The following is a 12,106-nucleotide window of genomic DNA, read 5'->3' as shown; positions in this document are numbered from 1 at the left end:
GAACTAGTGGAATTAAGAATAAAAAACTAAAAAAGATTTAAATGCAATTTTAAAGTATGTAAATATCCTTTATTTGTGCTAATATTCTCGTAAAAGACTTGCTCTTTCAGCCTTCCTCATTTATGGAGATGTTGTTATACAACCCTCTCATTTGATTGATTTTTGATAAAACCTATAATCTTCCTCCCCATCTCGTTGAATTCTTGAGAGCTGCCCAGGGATTGAAGATAAGACTAATTCTTGTCCTCCACATATTCCTGTGGAAATGCTCCTTACATATGTGTTGATGTGATTAATGCCTAACTTCAGCTGATGCCTGCTGAATTCAAACACCTATAGCAGGACCCTTGTCAAATTTTCGATGGACACCATTATCTTTTACATGGACATATTATTTTTTTATACAAGGTTCAGTCATCAGAAAATGTAATGGAAAAACTTCAGAATTATAACAGTGTAGAAAAGTGATAGACAAACTATTTTAAAACATATAAGCAGTCCCAACCTGAGTCTTTTCCAGCACCCATTGAAGTTGAATAAACAATTTATTTTCATGCCAGTAAGTTCTGGATCAAATCTGGTGAGGCAGGGAACAAAAGTTCCTTAAAAACAAAAGCAGAGAATGAAAAAATCAAAGGCATGCTATGTCAAGGAGTGAGAGTGTCAAGGAAGTTATTCATCTGAGTTGTTAAACAAACAAGCTGATACACTTAATCCAATGCTAGTACCTCACAGTGCAAGTCTTGCTGGTTTTGTTTTTTTAAAATTTCAGTGATTAATGACAGCTGCTGTCAGAAGAAGGAAGCTTAAATGCAAAGCTGGGATATTCCAACTGTAACTCAGAGCAGGTAGAAATATGATGTACGAGTGCCTCTTCACAAAGCATAACAGAAATTATTAACTGAGCCTTGAGAGATATCAGGATGTAGAGTTTACATCTGCTTTTATACTTTGTGTTTTCCTTTCATTTAGTAATTTAACAGATAATTTATATAAAAATGTTTAAGCTAAGGCCTTTTGCATATTACTGCAATGTTAGTTTATAGCTATAATGAGATACTGCTTACTACATTTACTATTTTTCTAATGAGTTTTGGTTACCCCACTCTCTGGCAAAGTAGGACAAGTTCTGTAATTAGTACCATAAATATTTATAAAGGATGGCAGTAGACTTAGTTTCATTTTGGAAGTTTGCATAAATTCTGCTTTATTCACTGTGTCTGGTTTTACCTTGCAAATTACTTTTTAAAAATAGTTTTTTAAAAAAAGCTCAGCCCATTTCAAGAGGTTTCCAAAGACTGGATGAACTGGAAGTAACAGAAAGCCACCAAGATCAAATGTAAATGTATTCCACTATCAGGGCTTTTTTGTGTTTCATACAGGTGTCCAAATCAACACAGGCAACAGTCACTGATAAACCATTTCTTACAATTATTTATAATCCTTCAAATCGGTAGTAAAATAGACAACCAACAGAGGAAGCATTCATTCCTTTTTTCATCACTTCATCTCACCTGTTACATTATTGAAGAAACGGACCAGCTTCTATTCTGCTGCAAGGAAGTAAAGTACCCTGGGAAAATTAAGTCTTTCCAAAGGTACTTACATTTTCGTAATAGAAAGTAGGTCTTTGGAAATCTGATCTGTGTAAAAGCAAGGGTACCCTCTGGTATGGTCATTTCACAGGAGGAGCTGTTAAAATGATATAACATTTTGTATGTGGATCCTATCAAAGATTTCTATACTAAAATTATTCAGTTCACAAGTTAAAAAAAAAGTTTTCTATTCCTGACTGCCAGCTTGGAAAACTTGATATTGATCTGTGAATGAGATTTGTTTCTCTGAAACTCATCTTCATTAGTGAGAGTGATCAATTGCCACGTCCGTCAGCCAGGGACACCCTTCTGGACAGGAGATGGGCTCTGCAGTAAAGAGCCATGGCAATTCACTGCAGGCAAAGTCTGGTGCCCAGGTGAGAACCAGCACTCTGGGCTGACCTCTGTGTTGGCATCGCCACAGTGGTCTCTTGTCCACCCTTGTGAGGGGCCTGTTGGTCTCCTCCATCTCTCCTGCCCCCAGCTCTGAGCTCCTGCTGGTCCTCCTGCCTGCTGCTTCTCTCCTCATTGCTTTGTCCTCTGTTTTCGTCATGCTTATGACATCAATCCCCAACTGCTGAGGCTCCATAAAATGTTGTGGTTTACTTCTAACAGCAATGTTCTTCAGCACACATTTTTGTTCCAAGCCATAATACATCTCTCTGGAAGAAAAAAAAAAGCCCTAAGAACAAACAAGTGTACTTTTTGTGTGTGTTTGCAGGTGTTCTGGGGTTATAGCTTGGCTGTTACTGCAGTACAAAGTACAGTGTTTAGAGCACTTTGATTTAATTCAAACAAATAGGTTAGGACATTTGTTATGGAAAAGTCACACTTTCCTAGACGCCACCTTCCTATTTAGACTGCATCTCAGAAGCATGTGAGATCTCATCCTGGGACTCGCAATAAGCTTTTTGTGGCCATACAGCATTTTACCCCTCAAATAATACATGTAGACAATCCACTGTGCCCAAGACATTTCTGGGTAACTAAAAGATTACATCAGCCTAATCCACAAATGTTTGGAGTAGTATTGTAAATGTCTCCAGTGGGGAAAAGTGTCACATATTTTACTAAAACAGATTCAACATTTTCTCTGGGTTATTAATACATGGCTTTAACCAAGGGATTTGGTGATCACAATTTCTGTGATCTCTTTTAAATGAATTTGTCTTTTGTTTTCTTTTGCAGAGTATTTTGAATGAACTCTTGTGTTCTCATAGAGACCTGAACATAATCCAAGAATATTTAACCTGCTGTGTTTGGGACGGCTGCAAAGTGTTTAGCTGCAAAGCAAGTTTAGCTTGAAAAACTTTAGCTTCTTTTTCCTTTCTTTGTCTTGCATCATATGCAAAAAATACATAGTTTTATTGTGTCTTGACAACATACGTGATAAACCCAAGATATGGAAATAATGAAGAGTCAGTTTTCCTAGGATTAAAAAGTTGTGGGGTTTTTTTATTTTCCGATTAAATCCAGTGCAGCTCAAAGAAGCAATGTTCTAAACCAGAAAACAGGAAGGAATATTAATCAAATGTGAAAAGGTTGCTGGAAAAAGAACAGCCTCAGAAAATGTTTTTAAAGATCACTTGTCAAGCACACCATTATTTCTTTGGCCTATTTTATTGCAAATTTTTTAAGAAATGGGTAGTAAATTTTGGTTCCAAAGTACACCATATTCATGTGTATTCTAGGGCTGCTTAGTTGGTAAAGAAAAATTATTTAATCTTTGCAGTATAGAGAGATCATCAGTACTCCAGGTACTGGAGCTGTTTTGTAATTATTTGCTGTCATACACTTGAAAGGGCTACTTCTATCTCCTGACTGAGGAAGATGATTCTTACAGCTGGGTTTCTGATCCACATTTTTTTAATTGTTGGTTGGACATTATTACTAAGTGTCGGAGCAATAGCTGTGCTCAGAGGCTGACAGCCATTTTGCCTGTGGACTGTGCTGTGGTGTGATTTCAGGAACCCCACACGGGTGCCATTCCTGGAACCCACCAGCATGAGCCACCCCCTGTGCACACTCCTGAGCTGTTTAAGGGGCACCAGGTGCCACTCCTTGGACAAGAATAGCTTAGAGGGAAGTTTTAAGCTACAGGATGAGTGTGAAAGTGTCATTTGCAAAAAAGGAGGAATTGGTCTTGCACTTCTTATACAAGCTCATTCACCAAAAATAAGAATTTGGCTGACAGGGATGGTGAGCCTTGTGTTTGTACCTAAAGATGGGTTTTGTTAACAACAGAAATAACATGTTTTCAGTTTTACAGAAACAGATTCATAAAATAAAATTAGTGACACATATCTAGGCTTAAGCAAAATCTAGGGCAAATGAAGCATCACAGTATTCACAGTATCTTAAGCTGATGAGCCATTTTATGGTCATCCAGCACAACACAAGTATTTCTGACCCCTGTCAGGAGAACAAATGAAAGCCTCCTGATGGTGACATCCCAGTGTACAACAGCCCCATTTCTACTTTTTTGTCTCTCACAGGGATATTTCTCTAGACACATAGTTGTCAGTCCTCTGATGGGCTACTAGGTTGCTGTTAGAGTGGTTTACGTTGTCTTCTCCCCCCTCACACTAAAAGGCATTTCTGTAACAAATAATTAAGCATTTACTACTGAAAACAAGCAAAGATAGTGCATTGAGTCCAGAAAAAAAAAAAAAAAAGTCTAATATTCAGTATCACGTCTGGACAAATCTGCTTTCCTTTTGTGCACCTATAGACCTCCTAAGTTGCTTAACAGTCATCGATAATATTTACTTCTCTCAAGTGTACTTGTAACAGTTATTTAGTTACAGTCTTACAGGATTAATGACTTAAAAGAATAGCTTGTAGGATCAGTGGACTGTTATTCAGAAAGGTAGTAAGTATAGTGAAATTGAAAACTGGACAAATATTTTCTATGAATGTGTCAGGTGACAATTCCTGACAACTCAGATTTTGTACACCCATTCTTCTTAACCTTCCTATATGGAATTATGATTGTTAAGTGATACATCAAATTGTGTACCAAAAATAATTTAAATCTCTAAATTATTCTCACAAAATTGATTGTGGGTGCTTACTATTCTGAATTTGAGCTAATCTGATTTAGAAAGAGACATCACATATATTTTTGTTTGCCTGCATGACCGTAATTCTTCCCATCAAAATCCTTGTAAATTAACTTGTATTTCATTGTTTCCTCACAGTCCACAAAATCTGCTTGTGGTTTATAACTTCAGTGAATTAAAATTGTGTAATAGTTCCTCAAGGAAAGGGAAAATTATAGGAAAAAGAGATGTTACTGATAAGTATGAACAAGTATTTTACATCTTATAGTCATTTTTCCAAAATATCTAGAAAATGAAATAAATTTTCAAAGTAGAGAAGACATTCTCAAAAAGTCCATGTAATATTTTCTTTACTGAAACAAAGTAGGGAAATTCTAACATTATTCATGCATGATTCTTTGTAACTTTTTTTGGCGAACTGTATTTGTCAGTGGAAATATTGTATTTTACCACAGCATCATTGTTTTGTCATCAGACTATTCATATTTGTTAGCATACATCTTTTAGAAGCATCCATCCATTATTCTACCAAGGCCCTTTTCCTTTAAATGAGTCATATTTAACTTTACTACTATTATCAGCATATTTACTAGGATTATTTGCAATTGTACTAGGATTACTTGTAAATCATATGTTCAAACTTTTTCTGTACTGGGGTTTTACTTGCAAAGTAATACCCTTCTCACCCCAACAACCTGTTCACTGATATATGGAATGTGAAATTCAACCCAGCTTTCATCTTTCTTGTCATGCTTCGTCATCCCTACCATCCATGGCTATGCATCTTCCACCAGTTGACAATTTCTTGGGGAAAGCAAACAATGTGTTCCTTGAACTTTGCTCTACCCCTGTCTGCAGCTCAGACAAGTCCCTGCTTGGGCTATCTCAACAGTGGATCGATTGTCTGCTCATGGAGTGACGGCAGGCTGTGCTCTCAAGCTGCATACTGTATTTAATTACACTCAGAGGTTTTAATGACTTTTCCATTCACCAGCTGCAATACAACCTGTCTTATTGCCAGTCAGTAGCACCTACAGTCACTTATTTTTCTATTTCTTTTTGTGTTGGATTTTATATTTTTGTCACAAGTCAACAGGTGTAAGTGGAGGTGGTGCCTGTGATTTGGCACTGGCATAGAGCAAGACCTTCCTGCAGAAGGGTTGTCATGGTTTGAGCCCAGAGGACAACTGAGCACCATGTGGCCATTCACTCACCCCTTTTCCCTCAGGGATAGGAAGGAAAAAATAAAGCAAAAGGCCCGGAATCAAGATAAAGACAGAGAGGAACGGCTCATCTGTTATGATCACAGGCAAAACACAGACTCCTTAGGAAAGAAAAAGAACATCAATTCAATTCAAACACTAATAACAATGACACTTAACAGACAGAGTAGGACAGTAAGAAGTATTACCACATCTTAAAAACACCTTCTGCCCACCCCTCCCTTCTTCTCAGGCTCAGCTTTGTTCCCAATTTCTCTACCTCCTCCCTGCAGTGGTGCAGGGGGCAGGGAATGGGAGGGTGTGGTCAGTCCCACTGCTTCTTTCTCCTCAGGGGGAGGACTACTCTGCATTCTTCACCTGTTCCATGTCATTCCCCTCTCACAGGAGACAGTCCTCCATGAACTTTCTCTGATGTAAGTCCTTCCCACAGGCTGTAGTGCTTCCCGAGCTGCTCCAGAATTGGTCCCTCCCACATGTTGCAGTCCTCCCAGCACTAAATTACAACAGCAGGAGCTTCTTCTCATAAAGTTCCGGCCTTCTTTGGGCACAGTCACTTGCTCCAGTGTGGGGTCCTCCATGGGCTGCAGGTGGGTATTTACTCCACCAGTGACCTCCATGGGCTCCAAAGGCACAGCTTGCCCTCTCGCCACAGGCTGTAGTGGGGGTGCCTCTACTCTGGTGCATCTCCCCCCCCTTTCTCCTTTCTTCTACTGACCTTGGTGTTTGCATAGGTATATTCCTCACAACTCCTCCTCACAACTCCAACTCCTTCTCCCAGGTTCCACTTCTTAAATATGTTATCACAGAGGGACAGCCACTGTCACTAATTGGCTTGGCCTTGGCCAGAGGCAGGTCTGACTTGGAGCCAGGGAAGCTTCGAGAAGCTTCTCACAGGGGCCGCTGCTGTAGCCCCCTCCTCTGTTACCAAAAACTCCCATCACACGCACAAACCCAGCACAAGGGGAAACCCCTCAGCAGGACCAGGTGAGCCGTCCAGACCAGTTCTTCCTTGGTATTTCATATCTTTCTCAGAAATATATAATGCCAACTTGTTTCTGTTGCCCCAGACCAGGACTGACATATATTAGCAAGAGTATGGGTCACTATGAATAATTAGCTAAATATGTTTATCTGGAATATTTCACCTGATCTTTGTAGATGCAGTCTGCTATCTGACATTTAGCTGAGGTGAGTTAAATTTCAATGACAAGATAACAGACTTGGTCAGAGTATGAGAGACTGACTCCTTCCCTGCAGGACCCACCACCCATCCTATTTCAAGGAAAGCAGACTGCCAAATTACAGTGCACAAGTTGGCAGGCTGGGAGAACTTATCTGCATCGTTTCCTGGGGCTCTGTATACAGAAGGGCTGGGGAAGGTGGGGCACACTCTCCTTCCAAATATCACATTTCCTTAGTTTAATTCCTAACTCTATAAAATGTATCTACAGGCTCCCATGTGTTTTGCCAAAGACTGTCTGTATAGTATTTTGTTTTTTTTCCACCAGGTCTTTATGTCTGTCTACTTACAAGGATTAGTTATGCGCTGAATGGTTTGGACTGCTTCCAGATTGTGGTGAGCACTGCATGTCCAGTTACAAGGGCTTAATGCAAGCTATTTATTAACCTGTCAAAATTGGCTAAGCACCAAATGCTGACTCAAGTGCTGGATATTTTAGTAAGGTGTTTATAAGCTCTTGGTGTTGAGAACAGAGAGAAAAAGGGATGTTTGAGAATGTGAATATGGTGAAAGATGCAGGTAATTAATATCAAGGCAGTAACACAGGCATGACTCAAGTCGCTAACAAAAAATCACATAGAACATTGCAAATAGCAGTGCTAGGCAAATTGACAGAAACCTCACTGAAAATGTCTGTAATTTTGTAAATGTTTGTTGGAGGCAAGATCACTTTGTCTTATGTGTAGTCAAGTATCTGAGTTAAAACTTTCAGCTTTATAAGTGTTTTCATATCATGAACAATATTTCTCATTTCCATACTTTTGAATTTCAAAATTCAGAGGTCGCCAGAAGCTGTTCTGAATGAAGAATAAGGGCACTGTCATGTAAGCTACTGGACCATAACCTTTCTACTGGGATATCTGATAAGCTTGATAAAAGTCTTTGTCTTTGGAAAATCTTCACTGAATAATTGAACTTGTAGAATAAAACACCAACAGTTTCTTCAGCAAATGGTATATATGGCTTAAAACATTCAGCAGGAAATTCGTATAAGCCAAACACCTGATGTGTATGAGGTACAGTTTTGAAACTTGTGCACTTTGCCGCAGAAATACTGTGTGTTGTAATCTCTTGTCACCTTAAAATTTCTAGGTTACAAAATCAATTTTCTTTGTTGTAACAAACCTCAATATTTTATAACTTTGAAAGCATTTATCAGAATAAATTTATTTTAATTCCCCAATGATATGTGAGACATCAACATTTTGGACCATCCAGCAGTCAGACTGTGAACATTAGAACAGTATTTCTCATTTTGGTTGCAAACTGAGAATAGACACTCCTTTCTGGTGAAGAGAACTTAACTAATGATTTTTTTAGGTAAAGTTTCCTTCACACTTGACATATCAGAAGAACAGAGAAATAGGGGAAGAATTATTTTTTTTAATATTCTGATAAGCAGATATCTCAATAAATTACTGCTGTGAGGGGATTTGCAATCAGCAGCTAATTACTGTTCAAAGGGATTGATCGAATTATGTTTCTTTTTAATTTGCATGATGTGCAAACCTAGGTCTTTGCACTTCTCTTTGTAAAACTGTAAACAAATTAATGTCAAAAAAAGCCATAGGAGGAAGCTTAAATGCTAGATGAAGCAGAAATTCTTTTAATCTACTGGCAGTTTTCCTCCACTTCTGAAGTGAAACTGTGATGTCTATTTTCTTATCTGAGTGAAAGCTGCATATGTTTAGACTACTTGAACAATATTTAGAATAAATTAAAAGGGCAAATGCATTTGCTGAAAAGCTAGTATGAGCAAAAGCTTGTAACCATATTACAAAGGTAAAATATCATGATGGAGACCAAATCCTTTTCTCAGGAAAACTGCCTAACTCTTGGTGTTATCTATTGAAGGAACAACTGTATGTAACAAAAATGAGGGATGCCTTGGAGTTACTAGACATGTAATATAAAAACTCCAGAGGACAATGACAAGAATTTAGGTGTGGGTTTTATTTAGATTGCCAAAGTCAAAATTTATTAGGGGGATAACAAAAGCAAGATTGCTTTTCAATAACTTGGACAGTACAAAAGTGACTCACAGAAGAAACAAATGGAGTAAAATTCTGCTGCTCCCACCACCAATGAAGACAATGTAAAAATGTCATACAGACATTGTTCCTGAAGTACATGAAGTGTCAGAAGAGTGGAAGGTAAATAATACACAAACAAATCCAAAGTATCACTCTACTAGTTCACTCTACAACTTTTGCGGGAAAACGGTAACAGTGGAGGTTTTTGCCATTTTTTTTTTTCCAGAGTGGTTGTACTACAGAAATCAGAGCAAGATTTTACGTAATAAGTGATCTTGTACATCTGTTGGGATAGTTTTTATAGATAGCAGATGTGATTCATAAACATTAGTAGAGAGTGCAGCAGACAGCAGAGATTGAAAAATAATGTCTAATTCTGAATTCAGTCCAGTATACTTCAGGAATAACTACATCAAATGAAGTATATCAATGCTAGTGTGAAATCATAGCAAGACCAAACTTACTCCCAGAAACGTCTGTCTAAATATAGTTTAAGCCATATATTTAAGGAATATATCTTCCCCTTCTGCCCTTCAGACCTTCTCTTGTCAGCCAGGTGTAAAGCAGACATACAAATTATGCATAAGGGCTTTAGCAAAGCCACTCAATTCTCAAACAAAATTTGTACAAAATTTTCTCAATAAATTAAAATGGAAGCCACTGAAGTGGTACCAATACTCACAACAAATTCATCATTAACAGGAAAATGTGGAGCTTTTAGTGCCAAGAGGAATGTTTTCCACTGTGATTGCCATTACTGAAAACTCTGAAGAGAGCCTGTAACAATAAGTACTTCTCTCAGTATTTTCATGGATGGTTTATAATGACCTAATATTGTTCTGTTAAGATAACACCACTTTAAGTGCTTTCCTAACTCAGTTCAAATATATAATTTATATTGAAGTTAACTAAGTTACTGTTTTGTGCTGAGATGTTTGTTTGTTAAATATATCATTAGTTCTGTAGCTAAAGCTAGAAGTTAAAATGGCCAGACTGCTGACTTTATTTCCCTACACAAGAACTTTGGTTTTTGGAATATTGCATAAATAGAGATTCAATTTGTTCTGTTCAAATGTTTTCTGTATTAGATATATTTCTGCTCTCCACTTCTACCCTCTACATTAACAGGATGGTTGAAAGCTCTTTAAGTGCTAAAATGTTTGCAGTACCACATTTCAAATTGTAATTGAGGGGAAACACTGTTGTATTTTGAACTATACTGTGAAATTTGCAAAAAAATAATGAAAATTATTTTTTTAAAAATATCTACTCTCCTTTCAGACCATCAATTAAATAATGCATTTACTTTTTCAGTCCCAGCTGGGAAACATTATGAAATTCAGCATCTTAATTTCCCTTTCTTGATTTTCCTTTGTTTTTCTTGGTCTATTTTTCAGTGGGTGACACAGGAATACAAAACTTCCCAGTGCTTTTGTGTTACTGCAATGTCACATATGATTTCAATACAGTGTAATGGTACCTGATTATTCCTGCTTTTTCATTTGGTTATGAAATAGCCACCACAGGTCTCATAGTTAATCTTTAGGTGACAGTAGATGATAGGTGCCAGAAACCTGTCCACACTAGCTGTAGTTCTGTCAGCAGTGCTCAAGGCATTTGACTAGAGTTATTCCCATTAGGCTGCTCCTGGCAGATCATTTTTGTGACAGCTCAGAGAGCCCTGAGATGTTGTCACCCTTAAAGTAACTCTGGTGCACAATCAGCATTGCTCTGTGCACTCTGGAAGGTGTCTCAGGCAGGAGACACAGCCTCTGGCTACAAAATGGATGGGCAAACTTCCTCTCCTATGAGATTGTCAGAGACAAAACTGCTATTCTCCTGTTCTGGCATCTTCCATTTCTGGGTGATGCCAGCTGAAATACTTGTGAGTTTCTAGACCACACGGGTGGAAAAAGGAATAGCACAGCCAGGAGAGTTGGTTGTCCCCCAGGTGCTGAAAAAGCAGCTAAGCAGCAATGCTTTCAAGAAAAAATAAGAGTAAATGAGCATAATGAGTAAATGAGTGGTCATTTAGTAGATCATAGGACCATAAAATGGTTTGGGTTAAAAGGGACTTGAAAGACCATTTAGTTCCAATCCCCCTGCCACGGGCAGCAACACCTTCCACTAGACCAGGTTGTTCAAAGCCCTGTCCAACCTGGCCTTGAACACGTTCAGGGAGGGGGCAGCCACAATTTCTCTGGGCAACCTGTGGCAGTGTCTCACCACACTCATTGTAAAAAAATTCTTCTTTATACCTGATGTAAATCTACCCTGTTTTCGTTTAAAATCGTTAGCCCTTGTTCTGTCACTACAGACCATGGTAAAAAGTCTTCTCCATCTTTGTTATGAGCCCCCTTTAAGCATTGAAAAGCCACGATAAAATCTCCCTGGAGCCTTCTCTTCTCCAGGCTGAACAACCCCAACTCTCTCAGCCTTTCTTTTTCACAGGAGAGTTGTTCTTGTCCACTGATTATTTGGTAGGATGATTTTGTAGAAGATAGTACTCATGAGAGCTCTACAGCCATCCTTTTTTTGTACTACAGGAATACAACGTACTGCTGGAGCCCAAGTTCATGTGGGTGTAGCAGCTCTGGCTTGCATTACCCTCCTTCTGGAACTGCTCCTGGAGGTGCTTCCATCTACATCTGTGCAGAGTTGCAACCTTTGTGAGGGCTATTTGGGTCACCCTTATTTCCCTGTGAATTGATTATTGGAAGTGTGCTTGGGAATGCTTAATCCTGTAGACTTCACAGAAAAACAGGAAATCTCTCATAAATGTAACCAATCTTTGTATCCTACCATGGAGTAGCAGTGTAATGAAATTGAATGTGCATTACATTCTGTAACTCACATATAATTTAGAAACTGAGCTGTTAAGTGAAGTCCTGTCAAATCTGCTAAAGTACTTTTTATTCCCATTCCCCATGATTTTCCAAACTATCCCTATGTG

Source organism: Strix aluco, chromosome Z (assembly GCF_031877795.1).
Source record: "Strix aluco isolate bStrAlu1 chromosome Z, bStrAlu1.hap1, whole genome shotgun sequence".
Taxonomy (NCBI): Eukaryota; Metazoa; Chordata; class Aves; order Strigiformes; family Strigidae; genus Strix; species Strix aluco.
Note: the sequence above shows the minus strand (reverse complement) of the source record.